The sequence below is a fragment of the Schistocerca nitens genome, chromosome 3, assembly GCF_023898315.1.
Source record: "Schistocerca nitens isolate TAMUIC-IGC-003100 chromosome 3, iqSchNite1.1, whole genome shotgun sequence".
NCBI lineage: Eukaryota > Metazoa > Arthropoda > Insecta > Orthoptera > Acrididae > Schistocerca > Schistocerca nitens.
The window spans coordinates 978,000,849-978,021,130 of record NC_064616.1 but is presented as its reverse complement, the minus strand read 5'-3'; the positions used below and the strand labels follow the sequence as shown (position 1 = coordinate 978,021,130).

The following is a 20,282-nucleotide window of genomic DNA, read 5'->3' as shown; positions in this document are numbered from 1 at the left end:
TGTTAATAATATCATACACAGAAGGAAACTTTCATGAAAGTGGGTGTTGACATTTTTGAACGATGAATAGAAAAAGGCGCACGTTGTGACATCTATAGCTGTTTTGGTCCATTTTTATGCTCCAAAAAAATTTTTGGCTGTGTGAGAGACTGAGGAAAGAACTTGAATCCACATTTTTCACCTCGAATTCGAGCCACAGTAGGCTCCCGCGACCGAAGATGTTCCACTCCAGAAATTGACCAAAACGTTGTTACGTCTGTTTCCTGCAAAAAGGCAGTATTGTCGCGCTGGACAACCTACCTCAAATCTGTAGTATAACCGGAGAGTATTATTCCAGCCTCCTCCAGCAGCTGACGGGTAATTAAGACGAAACGCCGTGGAAAGTTGACCAAAGCTTGCCTTAAAGCTACAGAACAATGCACCTTCAAACTTACCCAGATTCATACGAAAACAGTAACTTGTTCTCGAAAGAACAATAACTGTTGACGACCTTGCAGCTTTTCCCTGGAATAAATGATGACTAACTGACAACCTCAGCTGCCGACAGGTGTTGTTGCTGCCAAATTGGAGATCCTACGATTCTATCCTCCTTATCATCTGCCCTGCCGCTTTCGGACTACCAGCTTTTTCCTAACATGAAAAGTCGTCATTTTGGTGATGCCGAAGAAGAGAAACATGCCGCTGACAGCAGGTTTGACCATCCATTTCTATTTCAATGGACTTGAAAAATTTTAACAAGAATATGAATCCAAAAAAATCGGGGAGGAGGGGTAGGGGGGAGCGGGGGCTGAATAAATAAGTACTGTCAAAGCAGAGGCTGTTCTTTCCATAAAAAGCTGGAAGCTTTTCAACACCCCCTAGTTCGGTGTCTAGCGAAGTTTCTATTTTCGATCATTTTTGGAACGAAATAACATACAATGAAAGTGTGTTGTGGTTGAGCAATTAGAGCAGTTAATAGCATCTGGTGCCGAATTTGGGAGAAGACTAGTTTGAGGGGGGGAGGGGAAGGGGGGGACTATGGGCTACGTAGCCGACGAAGGTGTCAAGGAAATCCGGCGTCGCATGTTTGTCACTTATTTTTGCCGACTCCCGTTTCTGAGAAACGATGCGCTCATTGACCCCTCACCATCACCCGCTTTAAATTCCGCCGGAAGCGGTTGATGGCGGCTTCGTAGGAGAAGAGATCTGGTGGAAATTGTGCTGTGACAGCGGCGCCCCGAGCCTCGTGGGGATACCATGTGTTGCCCCCACCCTACCACCGGCTGACGCGCAGTGGGTGGTGACAAAGTGCTAGGCCACGCCCACCGCAAGCGCCATTGGATGACACGCCCTGCAGCTGCCCCTCCCTCTAGGTGCAAGGCGCCACGCCGTGCGGCTTCACGCGCCAGTTCGCTGCTGTTCGTCGCCACTACATGCGCTCAGTACCACGTACGTAGCTTTCGCAGTTCTACTTTACTAACCGTCTCTTCCAATGGAAAGCGACTAGTCAGCTCGTTATATGTCAGGATACGCAGGAATGTGTCACGTAAATGTACAGGTATATCCCGTATACGTCAGTGTAAATGCAATTGTAAGTGCGCTACCTGTTAATATCGTTAGATTCCGTTGCTGCACCAACCAGTACAGTCTAAGCTCAAACATCATGACGTTCCATGCCGAAACAATGCTTGCCTCAAAGAATCAACACAGATTCATGAAAAACTACTCGTGTGAAACACATGATAACTTACAGAACGTAGAGGCAGGTGCGCAGCTAGATTCCGTCTTCCTAGATTTCCGAAAGCCATTCGACACATAGCCTATATCGTCTGCTATCAACCAGGATACGATCATATGGAATATCTTCGTTACCATGTGATTCGCTCCATGAATATTTTACAACAAGAACCCTGTATGTTGTACTGGACGGTGAATGATAAACTGAAACGAAAGTAACAACGTGTGTGCCTTAAGCAGTTATTATTATCTCAATATACGAGTACATAACCCATTTCTCAGATAGGATCAACAGCACTATAAAATTGTTCGTTGACAGTGCTATAGTATGAGAGAAAGTGTCGCAAGGAAATGTAAAATGATAACACCTATAATAAAGAGAAAAGACACGCTGTTTTGTTCCTTGGGGTTTGACTGATACTGGTAGATGCCAATGTTATATTGTAATATGTGTCGTTATAACTATGCTGAGTCTACATGACTACTGTTAGCTGCAATTTAAATGTGCAATAAAACACAGATAATATTGCGACTAGTGTTGACCTTCCTGTCCTGAAACAGAGAGAACCCAGTACTATCTGACTAAAAGATTAGTGAACAACTTGAGCACATCACATTGTATAAGTATCAATATTAAATGGGACAATCACATAAAATTAGTATTGGTAAAGCGAATGAATAGCTTAAATGTGTTACAGGGGATCTGGCAAAATGCAATGCATCTGTAAATGAAATAACGTAAAAGACGCTAGTGTAACCAGTTCTAGAGCACCAATAAACTTAGAATTCCTTAAAAAATAGAATATTCACGTATAAAACAGTTTCGAACGTCAGTTTACTTTACAAATGAGTTAAAATATTAAACATTTTACGTTAAGTATGTAAGCGATAAAAGTTTAGAAAAGGCTTGAAATTATGTTTAAAGTTTGTTGGATATCACTAAGTGCTCCACTATCAAATAGTGGATGAGTATAATCTGAGTAATTTGCGCTTAGTTTTAAGCAAAAGTTAGTTTTTACGCAGTCTATGTGACATCGTATGTCCTGAACTACGTGTCGTACAATAATATAGTTTTTCAGTTACATTCAGTGGAATACGTAGATATTGTCTGCAAAATGTGTTGCGAATATTCAGTAATAAAGGAGTAACAACTTAAGATGTCACCCCTGATGCAGAGGTTTTACTGCAGAACAGCGAATTATAGTAAGGAATATGTATATATTATTATTTATTTATTTTACGCTGCCTCAAAACGTTTACACAGTTTCTAACAGTAATACGTCTCTTACCATACTGAACTTTTAAGGTAAAGTTTTACATGTTAGCGAGTGGATTATGAGATTATTTTAAATTTTTAAATTCGGTCAATAACTACCCTATAGGAAATACAGAAAATTAAATTTTTGTTTCCCCTGAAAGCCGTTAAATAGGCAATCTGCAATTGGGATTGCACCATTGCCTGAAGTCCGTCAAGAGGCATGACAAGACTAGGAAGCAATTCATTGGCGTGCTGCTAGGATCGCAGCAGAAATGTTCGGGGACCTTAAAAGGGAATACCTGTAAAAACGACGAGTTCTCACTAAACCGTGTTGGATACATTTAGAGAACACTACGGAGAAGACTACGCGAACATTCTGCTGCCTCTATGGTATATCTCGCATCGGGAAGATGAGAATAAGACGAGAGAGATTAGGGTGCGTACTGAGACAGTCGTTTTTCCCTCGTTCAACAGGCTAATCTACTGGGAATGAAAATCAGTAATATTGGTAAGATGTATCTTCCGCCATTTACTGTACATTGGCTTGCGTAGATGTAAGTTCTGGCCTAGAACTACAAACTGCTATACGTCATTTTTCCGTTTCGTAGTACACTTGCAGATAATAGTGTGAATGCAAAGAACTTACTGAGACACTTCAATAGAGACAATAAAAAAAACGTTAGAAGCAATTCGTACGCAAATGTAACTCGCGCTTAGTGTGTTTAACGATCGCCGTCCGCCATACGTTAGTCCGACAAAAATCTGCAAAAAATTAAGCTGTCATCTTCCAAAACAGATGGTCGTCTACTCTGTGTATCACATGGCCATTACGTAAACCTCTGTTCTCAGATATTATAAGGAGCGATCAGAAAGCTTCCGATCGAAGGCCGTACATTCCACAATCGATATAACAATCAGGCAAAATCGCCGTGAGCAATCATCCCGCCGACACACCCTCCTGCACATCCACTCATCAAGGCCTTTAAGGGGGTTAGGACGTCAAACTGGCCGACTTGGAGCAGGAGAGTCACCACAGGACATTTTAAGTTCTACTGTCTATACTTTTACAAATATATTCATAAAACTTTGTCACCATGACCAGGAAAGATTGAGGACTCACACTCATCGCATTGGAAGTTCAAAAACGTAGCAAAATACCTTTTTTTACATGTGAAATTTCATCATTTTTTCACTTATTACTGGCTGCATTTGTTGCTATAGGTACACTTTCCTTCCTAAGTAAGAGAGATTCTTCGATGAATTTTTCATAGTATACAAACAGTAGTTACAGGTGTATGAAACTCTAGAATTTTCCAAATCTATTAAAAACTGTGGAAAAAATTGAGAAATTAACTATAAAACTTGAATTTTTTTCTAAACATAAAGTTTAAAATGTAACAGTTCATTCATTTTTTCATGAATTAAATAACTTCTAGAGTTTCATACACCTGTAACTATGGTTTGTATGCTGTGTAAAAGTCATCGAAGAATCTCTCTTATTTAGGTAGAGAAGTGTACCTATACCAACAAATGCAGCCAGTAGTAAGTGAAAAAATGATGAAATTTCACATGTAAAAAAAAGTTTTTTGTTACGTTTTGGAGCTTCCACTGCTATGAGTATGAATCCTGAATCCTTCCTGGTCATGCTGTTAAAGATTTATGACTTTATTTGTGAAAGTATAGACAGTGGAAATTAAAATGTCCTGTTGTGCTCAAAAGGGCTCTGAGCACTATGGGACTTAACATCTGTGGTTATCAGTCCCCTAGAACGTAGAACTACTTAAACCTAACTAACCTAAGGACATCACACACATCCATGCCAGAGGCAGGATTCGAACCTGCGACCGTAGCAGTCGCGCGGTTCCGGACTGAGCGCCTAGAACCGCGAGATCCTGTGGTGCCTCTCCTGCTCCAAGTCGGCCCGTTTGACGTCCTACCCCCCCTTAAGGGACCGAAGGCGTGATAATCGCATGGGGGTAGATCAGGACTATAGGGCGGGCGCTGGAGTCTCTCTTATTTGAGTTGGCGCTACTTCGGCATTACGATATTTGCGAGACGGGGACGTGCAGCAGCACCCCCTTGTCGCAGTTTTTACCGACATTTGGACAAGCCTGCTGCCCTATACACATTCTTCATTCTCTGATGGATGTGTACCGGTGTCTGTACTTCGGCTGCCGAGAAAAGAATAACAGCACGTTGGTTCTGTTTGGACGCAAGGTAATAGCGTCGTGAAAGTTCAGGTTTCTGCATCAACCGTACGCACGTCGGAAAGACACGAATGACACACTTATCCCTTGCTTACATGATGGTGCTTAAATACCCGCAACGGAGTCTCGTTGCCGCAACAGGCTCAACTGCAAACTTACAGTAGCTAGGCCGACAAACTGGAAACAAGATCCTTTGAGTGCCAACGTGGAATTTTTTATGGAAACAGAAGTTCGGAGCATAGAAATCCGTAGGCTTCCTTCATCTTTTGCAGGTCATGAACTATTCTCGGAAAAGTTATCACCTACGGTCCCATAATGGGCAAATGACATTGCACGTTTCATGGTAACCGTAGTAGATTAGTAGCTAATCTTGACAAAACAGACTGTACAATAAAGGAAAACCCTATAGTGAAATCCATCTGCCTTTTCAATAGCGTTCTTACTGTGGCATTGGATGAGTACGTGATGGAAAGTAATGTCTCTGACATGCATGCAAGTCTTTGTCATGAATTCCCTAGATGGGCAAAACGACGATGATAATAATAACGTTTAACATGTTTTTATCTCACTCTCCTTATTTCGGGCGCGCATTAGGGGATGTAGACAAGGTGGCGTATGGAACTTTGACTCGGTCTCGGGAGCGTGCACGGATGGCCGAAGCTGTTCAGCGGGAAATCCTGGATACAGTCCCGGTCCGGCACGTGCTTCCATGTGTCGCTAAATCAGCTAATGTCAAACTATTCGCAATCAGCGAATAATTTTTTTGGTAAAATTCTTACAGCTTTTTAAGTAAAACAAACGTTTTTGACATTCTACATACTCTTGATGTCTACATATTTATTTCTCAACATAGTCGCACTGGTGACGAACGCATTTCTCCCAGCGAGAGACTAGTTTTTTAATACCGTCGAGGTAGAATGCTTGACTTGTTGACGGAGCTCGTTTTTTACTATCGTGAAATAGGGGGAAGAATGTCACGGATTAGATACGTGAGTATGGGCGGCAATCATTAAAACAAAGACGTCTTTCATTGCTGTGAGATCTATTCACGATATTCCACTGACAAACTTCCTCCTCCGAATCTGAAAATATCTTGTTGAACCTACCTTCACGAGGAGAAATGATCATCGCAATAAAATAAGAGAGATCAGAGCTCGCACTCAAACATTTAAGTGTTCGATTTTTCCGTGCGCTGTTCGAGAGTGGTACTGTAGAGAAATAGTTTGATGGTAGCTCGATGAGCCTTCTTTCAAGCACGTAAGTGTGGATTACAGCTTAGTCATATAGATCTTATATCCTGGATCACAAATTTACTTCACAAAGAAAGAGAGTTTTGGGTGTGTCCCTAGAAAGTGTGTTAGGACCACTCGTGTCCATAAAATACACGAACTATACGCAAGTAATTTTGGACGTTTATAATTGCCGATTTATGTCACCAGTTTTAATGGGACTATCTAATTTTATTAACATTGAAAAGAGCCTTCGAAGATACGTTCAGCGACATAACAATTGAGGATTTTGATAAAATAGTAACAAGATCACAGTACCACAGGACAGGTATGGTCCGTGTCTTCATTATCATTATGACTGTCATATCAAGTGGTCAAAATGTTGATTTTCATTAATACATGCTAAAAGCGATTTCGGACTTACACTGCGGGTACGTCGAATGTCATCAGGATTTATCGCAGAACAGGCCTATGTTATAAGGCGTTTCGTGTCTACGAGTGTCGTCGATGTTTCCTTGTAGGCCTCCTCTTTTAATTTTCTTCACTGGTAAAACTGTGTGTGTGTGTGTGTGTGTGTGTGTGTGTGTGCATGAAGCCGTACAGTCCGTGCTCCGTTGTTGCTATTAGAAAACTTCCAACTCCAGCCATTCAGATTTACACAATGTACACGACAGTCTAGAAAGACATGATGATGTTTGGTCTGTGGGGCGCTCAACTGACTGGATATCAGCGCCCGTACAAATTCGCAACCTTTGCTCAGTCCACTCTGCCACTTTTATGAATGAGGATGAAGTGACAACACAAACACCCTGTCATCTAGAGGCAGGTGAAAATTCCTGACCCCGCCGTGAATCGAACCTGGGACCTCGTGCCCGGGAAGCGAGAACGCGACCGCGAGACCACGAGCTCCGGAAGTAAAAAATTAGTGTGGTTTTTGTTAGTTGTTTGGTGAAAGGTGTCCTGAACATGCCAATGCATCACGATCTGTCTTTGTAAACATTATCAAAAATTTCAAGAAACTGTAAGAGAGAGGAATAAAATACACAAACTGTAAAGAATGACAAGAGATGAGACTAGCACAATTGACATTTGAACAGTGCATACAATGCAAATGCCACTACGAGGCAACATGAATGCCCGAGTGGGATCAACCAAAGTTATTATTATTATTATTATTACTATTATTATTATTATTGTTATTTTCGTGTTCTGCACTTATTGTCATTCGTCTTCTTGCTTCCCACTACAATGTTGATAAATATGCATTACTCTCTTAATTGTATATACTCTTTTAAATGTTCTTTGTTCATGATCGAAGTAATCTTGTGACACAACACGTTCTGGGGACGGCAGAATGGGTATCTGATGCTGATGGGCGGCCAGACAGTCATGTCAAGCGGAATATGGCTACTACTTGCCTTCTTGGTCCATCAGATACTGCAGAGTCTTCCATGAGCTTTTTACAAATATTTTCATCACACCAAATATTATTGAAGTGTTTTAATTCTTCTTTAAATGTGTTGTTAATAATGCGTTTCATTGCAAAATACGGTATGTTAATTTTTCCAATGTGTTTAATTTTTGTGTCTTTTTTGGCTAGAAAATCTTCTTCTTCATTACCGTCTAAGCCACAATGAGATGGTATCCACTGAATCGCAGTTTTCTTATTGCTCCGTTGTAGTCATTTAAGTACTTCTTGGATTTCTTTAACTGAACCCCGGCCGCGGTGACCGAGCGGCTCTAGGCGCTTCAGTCCGGAACCGCGCGACTGCTACGGTCGCAGGTTCGAATCCTGCCTCGGGCATGGATGTGTGTGATGTCCTTAGGTTAGTTAGGTTTAAGTAGTTCTAAGTTCTAGGGGACTAATGACCTCAGATGTTAAGTCCCATAGTGCTCAGAGCCATTTGAACCATTTTTTTAACTGAACGATTTTTGGATCTTACGTGTTGACAACTGCCCCTATTGCTGCTCTAGGCTAGCAGAATGTAACTGCTATGTCGTATGTGTGTAAACAGTTGTTTAGCTGACTTGCTGCAGTTAATTTCACCTTGAAAATTTGAGTGGTATGCTCCTAAAGTATGGGAAAAAGGGAAAATTTTGCTGTACATTCCTACGCCAACATTTCCTTCTTCTTCCATTAATGAACCATCTCTGTAGATGTGGAGTCACTAATCTTCAGGGTATCTCTGATTTATTGTTTGCAATGCTGCAGCTTTCATTTTTAATTTATCGGTTTGACTTCTTTTATAATTACCCATTATCTCTAGCTGGTATTACAGTTGAGGAAGCAGAATTGGAAAGAGTCAGCAAAAGCAGTATCGTGTGAATTTGCAGTGCTCCAAGTGGTGTCTACTAAATCTGTAAAGTGGTGCTGCCTTTCGAAGCAAGATTTTGCTAACGGCTGAAGCATCGTTTACAAAACATGTCGATCTACACAACAAGCACTAGTCAGTCGCAAATCCACGCTGGCTAAGAGAAGTGGATGAGAAACGACCTCGGTCTGTCAGCCTGTGGTGCGGGCTTTACAAGAATCGTATCACTAGTCTTTATTACACTGGTGGGGCTCTAAACAGCCACAAGTATCTACAGTACCTAATTATCGGAAGACATCTCGCTGGACATAAGGCAATTCACGTGGTGTCAGCAGGTCGGATGTCCCATTCTGCACAGATAACAAACCGTGACAGAACATTTGGAGATGATTGGATCAGTCGTCCGGGAAACACAAATCGTCCTGCACTCTCATCAGCCTTAAATACCTCTGGGGTTCTGTCTGTGAGCAAAGTTAAAAGAACACCGACGACTTCCAAAGATGTGAAACACTGTTTAACATAGTCCTGTGCTGCGACAAGTCGAAATGAAATTCAACATGCAGTACCGTCTGAGTATTATCTATCAGGAGTGGATTTATGGCATGCATCAGTGCTCAATATCAATATTCTGAGAGCTTGATATGACAATCACAAAAAATGATAGTACCTTACTTAAGTGTCAGCTTAAATTTAGTACAGTAAACAGACCTCTTCTCCTGAGAGCAGGTCAGTGGTTTACAATTCACAGTGCTGTTATTTTGTTATTAGTTGATCAGCTTTCATACATGTTATGTCGTAGAAGCCCTCCTCGAAGGTTCTTTCCAGCATCATGGAAAAAGTAAAAATATTATGTTTGAAAAAGAAAAGTCGGTGTCATAATTCGGTAGCTATTAACGTTAAAAATTATTTGCGTACATCAAAATTCGCCAGATTATTCATTATAGCTTAGAGAAAACCTCACCTTGATATAATTACTCGTTCTGGATATATATTTTGATTCCCTGTCTTCACGGCCTCAGCCGACGTATATGTACAGACCGTCCAAAAAGTTCCGACACTACTGTTATTCCTGGCGAATGTGAGACGTCAGCGCATTAACTACGGTGCCAGCTTGAGCTACCAACTGTAAGCAACGAAATACACACAGGTGACGACACTTAATGTTATCAATACGAACCTACCACAAAACGACGAAGTGCCGAAATTCACATGTGGGGTCAACGCTTTGATGACACGATCAGCATTCAAGACAACGTGACGCCCGACTTGAACAACATCCCGAAGAACAACTTTTCTGACCTTTCTACACGGTTGTATGAACATTATGTGGTTTTACTTTAGCGCGGTAGACCATGTAAAACACCTGAAGCCTTAAAATCACCATGTTATAGTTTCTCTATTCTTTTTAACCAGTTTTGAATCTTTTTTGCACTGAGGGGCTAGGGCGAGGCTAGGTGGTCGATTCGAATGCTGGCTGTGGAAGATATTTTCACCACCAGTTTTTGGTTCAAAAGAGGAGGAAATGTGTTGGAATAAAGAACCTGATGAGTTACTTTGTTATTGTCCTAGGTGAATCCCAAAGCTATCAACGAACTGAGAGCCTGTGATAGTGTTGACGGTGATCTCTGACAGATGCGGATTTTGAGTCTGTCCATCTCTCCCTTGCCTCATCACCAAACAACGCAAACGCCGCCTCACCATACTCACAGTAATTAGTCACTTGCACTCAACAGATAAACTTATGACATGATTTTCTGACAAGGTGACTGAACAAACACTCGGAGTTCTTCAGCCGACAATGCCATTCTTTCGTCTCCAAACGAGTTTTCCGGAAAAGTGGCACGTAATATTGTTTACGGTTAATATTCTTAACTCTTCTAATAACAGATATATTGATGCAAGTATTTGTTTAACACAATTCTGCATCTTGAAGATTTCTTGGGTATTGAGCCGGATGACTTCGTCCAACAGGTTCGATATTTCGGCAAGCCTGTAGACCCCAGGAACGCCTGAAGATGGCAAGACGTCGGCTTGCCGAAATATCGCGCCTGTTGGGCGACGCCACGCGGCTGAATACCCTACAAATTTTCAAAATTTCCGTGCGCCGGGGAAACCTCAGATCACACACAATTCTGCATATTCGCAACTCCACTAATTTTGTGTATCGCCCCATGAAATGTGGCTCCAGAAATCGGACATCGTGGGTAGTTTTCATTCCGACGTAGTCCAAACAGCGAGGAACCAAGTCTGAACTTTACACCTGAAAAATACAATCGGCGAAAGGGCCGAAAAGTCGTGTACAAAAATGACAACTCGGCTGCAAACCCAAAAACTTGTAAATAATAACGATGACTCTACCAGCTGTAAATGAATTGCACTATCACACCAAAACTAAAGTTTAATTTTTATTGCACTAATTGAACTTGAAATTAGAGGCGTGTTGCGCTTTCTATCAAAAAATCTTGCAGAAGTTTCTCGAAACTAACGTAGATTTAGTATTTCAAAATACTATTAGTTTGGAACAGCCGCCATTACTTCGTGTCACGCGATTTCTCTCCTGGCCAGTTTCCACAGCCGAATAGTTAGTAAGCATCCTACCGAACAACGAAAGAGTTATCACTTTCCATCTGACGCTGACACCCGGTTCCTCAAAAATTATCGTCCTTAGATTCGTTGTATACGAAATTGTAATTTTGCATTCTTGTAGTAACAATATCATATCTAGGCATATTTATTAATTAGTTATCGTCTTTTAATTTTTTTGCTACATTTACGTCCACACGCTGCAAGCCAACTTACCGTGAGTAAGGTAGGGTAGCTCTGCTACCACAAACATAACTCTGCTGCCGCATATTCAACAAGCACAAATATTTCTCCTTGCTGAGGATACAAATGTTATAATGAGGTCTAATGGAGAAACTACAAACAAACGCACTGCCACTGATTTTAGGTACAATGCAGTACATAATGTTCGTTATTTTTTAAAAATGGCTGCACTGTTGGAAATAAAGCACTAGAGAATATCAATAAATGAAACGGAATGTTATAGATTTTCAGGTGTTTATATCGATAACAGCCTGAACAAAAAATATCATGGTACAAGTCCAAAGCGTCCCATCAGCCCACATTTCATGTTTCGGAGACCAGCAGACTTAGGAGATGAAAATGTCAAAAACTTGACTTACTTTTCTTGATTTCATTCACTAATGGCTAATGGCGTCACTTTCCAGGGCAACTCGAGTTTGAGAAAGAAAGAGTTCGTTGCCCGTTGCAGTAATGATAATATATTGTGCCCACTCTCGAACTTCCGGTAGACAGTTCTTTAAACAGTTAGGCGTACTAACAAGTTCACATACTTGTACTGCCCTATGTCTGTTAACAAAAAATTGCAGTTCGAAAACAGAAACGTTCATAAATATAATACTGTTAGGAACAATGAGCTACAATATCTTTCATTCAGTTTTAATGTGGCGCGGAAAGATATTCAGCCATAAAAATCTTTGACCACTAAACTCCGTGATGTGAAGAATCTAATAGATTATAAAGCTAATTTTGAACAAAAGCTGAAATAATATCTGTTTGACAGTTCTATTTGCTCTATTGCACAGTTTATGAAGAATGCTATAATGTGTGTGTGTGTGTGTGTGTGTGTGTGTGTGTGTGTGTGTGTGTGTGTGTGTGTGTGTGTGTAAGGGTGGGGGGATGAGAGAGAGAGAGAGAGAGAGAGAGAGAGAATAAATGAATGTACATAAAAAAATTAGCGCTATGTAAAGGTTTAAATTAAAGGACAATGACATAAATGCTCAGCGTGTTGCCATATTTTTCACTCAGAAAGCGCATTGCAGTCCGAAACTGACTCTTTCCACTTCAAAGCCAGACGCTGCAGTTTACATAAAAGGCGCAAAGAAATAACTTAATTGCCAGCCACTGTCGGTTAATAGTCTAAAGTTGTGCGTTGCTTGGAAACAATATACTAAAACTACTACTACTACTGAAATCAAATTATTATTGTGGTCCACCTTGTACAAAAATAAAGTGTTACTAAGTTTTATGTAGCAACGGAAACGTTTTCCGTTTCTGCCGTGGCAGCAATACCTTTTCTTACTTATTCTGAAAATATTTGTGAACATTAAGAAATATTGTAATGCTGCGTCTAGTAGCTGATTCGGTCTTCACTACCATTTTGATTCCTCTTTACTTCTGTTGTTTGTATTCGGTGGTCCAAATTTTTTCAGTTGTTTAACTCAGTTATACCTCTATAACACAATCTATAAACAAGCATACGTTTTAGTGAAATCTGTTTGAATCTTTGCCACAGAAAGCGCTCGTACAAAACATTAAACTTACTTAATTCTACCATTGAAGCAGCTAGGTGAAATAGGCTGGTTGCGCGCTCTGTTAAGATCATAAACAGGAAATTGCTGTTAGGAATTGTTTGAAACTGTAAACTTCTACATCAGTGAGAATTTATTCTTAATAGCTATTTGGACGTACTTCCCAGAATAACAAAACCAGTGTAGCGTCTTGCTAAAAGAAAAGGAAAGACATTGACATGGTGCTGAGATAAACATGGTTTATACTTACGGATGAGCGTCTGCTTGGTATAGTGATCGAGTAAGTTTGCAACTTACTTTAAAAGTCGTCCCGATACCCTCTTGGACGCTGAAGCCTATGACAACCTAACTTGATACCGTTTGTGCCAGATGTTGTAGTATCCCTGCATTGTTTTCCTTTCCTTGATAGTAGTGACGCCGAAATTCAAGGTGTTATTCTCACGTAGTTGCGATCTCATCGCGAGAGTTTAACGCAGTCTTCTTAGCTCTGGGGATTGTCTTGTAACAAACACACAACGGCCGGATTTTGCTGCACAGACTAGTTTCCCCCTAGCAATTTGTTTGTTCTTGCGATTTGTACGTTGATTAAGTGCTGTCTATTTAGAACGGCTATTCAGTTGGCACCAGAAGCTTAACACGCTATAATTTGTGACTATCCGCAGTCAAATATATAAGTAGCTACCTGGAATAATATATTAGAACTTCTTCACCGTAAGCCTACAACGCTTCAGACAGTTATGTACACCTCAGTGCATAAACAGGCTAACGTGATTCTGGACATGTTCACCGGTTACGAGTTATTTAGCATTGAAGTTAGTCAATCAGGCTCAGAATCGTGAAAATTCAAGCGGGCCGCCAGAGACAGTGTCGCCAAATGTGTTCTTCGTTTCGTTTCCTAAAATTGGACAAGAGATCGATACAAAAATTGGATATGTGGCGGTAGTAAGGATCGAACCCGAGCTAAAGGTTGACCAGATTCGTTCGCTATCATCTACGCTATGAGAACAACTGACGCTAACTGTATCTGGCGGTCTGCTCGACTTCACGCGCAACGGCCTGATTCGCTAACTTCAATGCTAATTAACTCGGAAACTTTTCAGACTATTTCTGACCACCCTTTATAGACAGGGTGCTTCAGATCTGCTTTTCACCTGAGATATTTCCCGAACGGTTTAAGATATGATTCTGTTTTCTTCTAAACGAATTGTGAAAAAGTCCTCACTAATTGCAGTCTCTTTTCATTTATTAATTAATTATAGAGATGACGGTATCAGTTTCGCTTTTTAAATGTAACTAGCTATAGTAATTTCTGCTGCTATGGTCGCAGCTCTTCAAAATCCAGTTTGTAGTTTCAAAGACATTACAATATTTAGAACTTAGGACTTGTTGTTGTTGCTGTGGTCTTCAGTCCTGAGACTGGTTTGATGCAGCTCTCCATGCTACTCTATCCTGTGCAAGCTTCTTCATCTCCCAGTACCTACTGCAACCTACATCCTTCTGAATCTGCTTAGTGTATTCATCTCTTGGTCTCCCCCTACGATTTTTACCCTCCACGCTGCCCTCCAATACTAAATTGGTGATCCCTTGATGCCTCAGAACATGTCCTACCAACCGATCCCTTCTTCTGGTCAAGTTGTGCCACAAACTCCTCTTCTCCCCAATCCTATTCAGTACCTCCTCATTAGTTATGTGATCTACCCATCTAATCTTCAGCATTCTTCTGTAGCACCACATTTCGAAAGCTTCTATTCTCTTCTTGTCCAAACTATTTATCGTCCATGTTTCACTTCCATACATGGCTACACTCCATACAAATACTTTCAGAAATGACTTCCTGACACTTAAATCTATACTCGATATTAACAAATTTCTCTTCTTGAGAAACGCTTTCCTTGCCATTGCCAGTCTACATTTTATATCCTCTCTACTTCGACCATCATCAGTTATTTTTCTCCCCAAATAGCAAAACTCCTTTACTACTTTAAGTGTCTCATTTCCTAATCTAATACCCACAACATCACCCGACTTAATTCGACTACATTCCATTATCCTCGTTTTGTTTTTACTGATGCTCATCTTATATCCTCCCTTCAAGACACCATCCATTCCGTTCAACTGCTCTTCCAAGTCCTTTGCTGTCTCTGACAGAATTACAATGTCATCGGCGAACCTCAAAGTTTTTATTTCGTCTCCATGGATTTTAATACCTACTCCGAATTTTTGTTTTGTTTCCTTTACTGCTTGCTCAATATACAGATTGAATAACATCGGGGAGAGGCTACAACCCAGTCTTACTCCCTTCCCAACCACTGCTTCCCTTTCATGTCCCTCGACTCTTATAACTGCCATCTGGTTTCTGTACAAATTGTAAATAGCCTTTCGCTCCCTGTATTTTACCCCTGCCACCTTTAGAATTTGAAAGAGAGTATTCCAGTCAACATTGTCAAAAGCTTTCTCTAAGTCTACAAATGCTAGAAACGTAGGTTTGCCTTTCCTTAATCTTTCTTCTAAAATAAGTCGTAAGGTCACTATTGCCTCACGTGTTCCAGTATTTCTACGGAATCCAAACTGATCTTCCCCGAGGTCGGCTTCTACTAGTTTTTCCATTCGTCTGTAAAGAATTCGTGTTAGTATTTTGCAGCTGTGGCTTATTAAACTGATTGTTCGGTAATTTTCAAATCTGTCAACACCTGCTTTCTTTGGGATTGGAATTATTATATTCTTCTTGAAGTCTGAGGGTATTTCGCCTGTTTCATACATCTTGCTCACCAGATGGCAGAGTTTTGTCAGGAGTGGCTCTCCCAAGGCCGTCAGTAGTTCTGATGGAATGTTGTCTACTCCGGGGGCCTCGTTTCGACTCAGGTCTTTCAGTGCTCTGTCACACTCTTCACGCAGTATCGTTTCTCCCATTTCATCTTCATCTACATCCTCTTCCATTTCCATAACATTGTCCTCTTGTACATCGCCCTTGTATAAACCCTCTATATACACCTTCCACCTTTCTGCTTTCCCTTCTTTGCTTAGAACTGGGTTTCCATCTGAGCTCTTTATGTTCATACAAGTGGTTCTCTTATCTCTAAAGGTCTCTTTAATTTTCCTGTAGGCAGTATCTATCTTACCCCTAGTGAGATAACCCTCTACATCCTTACATTTGTCCTCTAGCCATCCCTGCTTAGCCATTTTGCACTTCCTGTCGATCTCATTTTTGAGACGTTTGCATTCCTTTTTGCCTGCTTCATTTACTGCATCTTTATATTTTCTCCTTTCATCAATTAAATTCAATATTTCTTCTGTTGCCCAAGGATTTCTACTAGCCCTCGTCTTTTTACCTACTTGATCCTCTGCTGCCTTCACTACTTCATCCCTCAAAGCTACCCATTCTTCTTCTACTGTATTTCTTTCCCCCATTCCTGTCAATTGTTCCCTTATGCTCTCCCTGAAACTCTGTACAACCTCTGGTTCTTTCAGTTTATCCTGGTCCCATCTCCTTAAATTCCCACCTTTTTGCAGTTTCTTCAGTTTTAATCTACAGGTCATAACCAATAGATTGTGGTCAGAGTCCACATCTTCCCCTGGAAATGTCTTACAATTTAAAACCTGGTTCCTAAATCTCTGTCTTACCATTATATAATCTATCTGATACCTTTTAGTATCTCCATGGTTCTTCCATGTATACAACCTTCTATCATGATTCTTAAACCAAGTGTTAGCTATGATTAAGTTGTGCTCTGTGCAAAATTCTACCAGGCGGCTTCCTCTTTCATTTCTTAGCCCCAATCCATATTCACCTACTACGTTTCCTTCTCTCCCTTTTCCTACACTCGAATTCCAGTCACCCATGACTATTAAATTTAATTTTAGTCTCCCTTCACTATCTGAATAATTTCTTTTATTTCATCATTTCTTCTATTTCTTCGTCATCTGCCGAGCTAGTTGGCATATAAACTTGTACTACTGTAGTGGGTGTGGGCTTCGTATCTATCTTGGCCACAATAATGCGTTCACTATGCTGTTTGTAGTAGCTTACCCGCATTGCTATTTTCCTATTCATTATTAAATCTACTCCTGCATTACCCCTATTTGACTTTGTGTTTATAACCCTGTAGTCACCTGACCAGAAGTCTTGTTCTTCCTGCCACCGAACTTCATTAATTCCCACTATATCTAACTTTAACCTATCCATTTCCCTTTTCAAATTTTCTAACCTACCTGCCCGATTAAGGGATCTGACGTTCCACGCTCCGATCCGTAGAACGCCAGTTTTCTTTCTCCTGATAACGACATCCTCTTGAGTAGTCCCCGGCCGGAGATCCGAATGGGGGACTATTTTACCTCCGGAATATTTTACCCAAGAGGACGCCATCATCATTTAATCATACAGTAAAGCTGCATGCCCTCGGGAAAAATTACGGCCGTAGTTTCCCCTTGCTTTCAGCCGTTCGCAGTACCAGCACAGCAAGGCCGATTTGGTTATTGTTACAAGGCCAGATCAGTCAATCATCCAGACTGTTGCCCTTGCAGCTACTGAAAAGGCTGCTGCCCCTCTTCAGGAACCACACGTTTGTCTGGCCTCTCAACAGATACCCCTCCGTTGTGGTTGCACCTACGGTACGGCCATCTGTATCGCCGAGGCACGCAAGCCTCCCCACCAACGGCAAGGTCCATGGTTCATGGGGGATGACTTAGGACTTATCAGTTTTAAATATGAAACGCGGAAGTTCGTGGGGACATACAGAACTATCGCTACAGGCTGAAAACGTAGCTAGGGGAGTCTGCATCCACAAGTGGAGCAGAGTTTAATTTAAAGCCGCTGCAAATCACGCTTGGCTACACGTGCTTGGACCGGCACACTAACTGGACGGCAAAGTAAGTGGCATTTCATGGCGAATCACCCGTAAACTACACTAACATTTCCGCTCTTGTTTCTGCAAGAGCTTTCAAAGGAAGGTACTCGTCAAAAATTCAGTGGATTAGTAAAATAGGAAATTGAGGTATAAAAACCGTTAAATAATCATTTCGCATCACTAGTTTAATGTTGAGATACATACTTACATAAGGTAATTACATTAGCGACAGCAACAAAAAGTAAATAGCAAAAGAATGTGGCCATAAGTAGATCTGCAAAACTTGATAGGACTGAAAAATAACAGGCAACCTGTTGAAGAATTAAAGATTTATTAACGCTTTACAATGGCTTCGATAAATATGAATTTGTTTCCTTCAGAAGGAAATGGGCCTATTGAAGAAATTATTAGGAGATAGTTACAAATGTCATAAAGAAGGAACCAAATTCACTAAACAAAATAATTTTTTTATAGAAGAGCATACTCAGTCGTAGAATCACATACTGACAACAACATATGTTGGAGTCAGAAGGCTCTTGTCTAGTATACTGTGCATGTCAGCCACAAATATCAACAGTTAAAAAGTATAATTGAAGGTAGTAGCCCAGTACAGTAGCGCTTTCCCGTAAATCGTTTAAAAGGAAACATACGTGACTATGGATTCAACAGACATTCAGCATGGCGCACAGAACGCTAGTGATACTCGCCGACTAACTAAGATATGCAGCACTAGCAATAGGTAAGCTATGGTAGGTGGCCTCACTGCGCATAGCCGCACTGAAAACAAAATGCCCGATTCAGCAACTAAAATGGTTAACAGCTAGGATTAAAACAGAATAAGGCTAATAAAGTAGGAAAAAGGGCTGGAAAAGGGGAGAAGGAGGGTGGAGGCAGGGAGACATTAAGATCATATACAAAGAGTAAGCTGACTCAGGAAAACGATCTTAATTGTTTACAAGTACGCACATAAGGCAGCACGAGAAGGACTTGTAAATACATACGAGAACATGCCAAGTAACAGTGTCGAAAACAAATACACATGGTAATACGTGTTAACATAGTGTAAAAATGCAAAAATACGTGGAGCCGTATTAAGGAGTTCTCAACTAAAATGAAAGAAAAGATACTTATGAAAATAAGCGAATGTCACACATAAAAACACTAGCAAAAAAAAAGGCGCGGAGGGAGGTAAGGATTGTAATCATAACCCACGAGTTAACATACCAGGGAAAGTAGTCGTGAATGATAAAGCATCCATTCTGAACAAATTAAAATTGGATGGAAGTACCAAGAGGGTACATTAAATATGAAACAATAAAACAGAGATAGTACCTATGGGCAACAAAGAATGCTATGTGAAATTACAAACTGAATGTAGGAATCGTAACTGCAAATAGAATTCTGAGGAAAACAAAAATCACTCGGAGGCCAACAACGAGCGGTAAACTTGGCTAACACGGCCAGAAGTAACGGCTTAAAGCCTTCAAGCAAATGTCTACTTGCAAAGTGGAGCTGGTCGTTTAAAATATTGCCGTGAATGTTCGCTAAATGTTTGAAAATTTCAAGTTCTTCCCACAAATCTAATCTCCTGGCTTTTACGTCTTTGCCTTGAATTGTGGTATCCTCTAAATCTCCCGGAGAATGTTCAGCAGTAAGTAAATGTTCTGCGAAGGCGTAACTGTGTGCATTACCACCTTTCTTTCCCGATAAAAGTTTTTTGTATCTCATTTCCATTGTTCTACCTCTATAACAACTGGGACAGTTACTCCAAATCATTTTGTACCTGCCCGAATTAGAGAACGGATCCTCGGCAATATTGATACTGTGCACAAGATTTGTCTTTAAACTGTTAATAGCAAAAAATGTTACATCACATTTATATCTGTTCCCTTAAAAGTGTTTTATTCTGTAGGAGACATTATCGAAAAGGGGACGGAAATAAATTTATTATTTTCGTCTTTATTGCAAGGGAATGTACTACCCTGTAAATCTGAAAATTTGCTAGTGGTTTTTTTAATAAGTACATGATCTACTAAATCTTGTCCATATGCGTTGTTAATATGAATGGATTTTGACACATTGATGTCATTCTGTAGGTTAATAAGAGAAAAGGGTGTTGTTATGGTACGATTAATAGAGAAATGGGAAAATACTAATTTGTGAGCTTGTGGATGACAGAATTCAGCAGGGATAATGTTATCGGAATACGTTGGCTTACGGAACATGTTAACGCTAATATTGTTATTTGCTAAGCTATAGATATTTTGAGCTCGAGCCGGCCGATGGTGGCCGAGCGGTTCTAGGCGCTACAGCCTGGTACCGTGCGACCGCTACGGTCGCAGGTTCGAATCCTGCCTCGGGCATGGATGTGTGTGATGTTAG

The 20,282-nt window shown here is 40.7% G+C and overlaps 1 protein-coding gene across 1 annotated transcript in view; it reads left to right on the top strand.

Moving 5' to 3' along the window:
- Positions 1–1,363: 1,363 nt before the first annotated feature.
- The window catches only part of LOC126247995 (homeobox protein engrailed-like ceh-16), a 194,222-nt gene continuing 175,303 nt past the window's right edge, over positions 1,364–20,282 (top strand). Inside the window, exon 1 of the mRNA XM_049948576.1 lies at positions 1,364–1,428. The gene's annotated coding sequence lies outside the window, so the exon portion shown is untranslated. The remainder of the gene's footprint in view (positions 1,429–20,282) is intronic.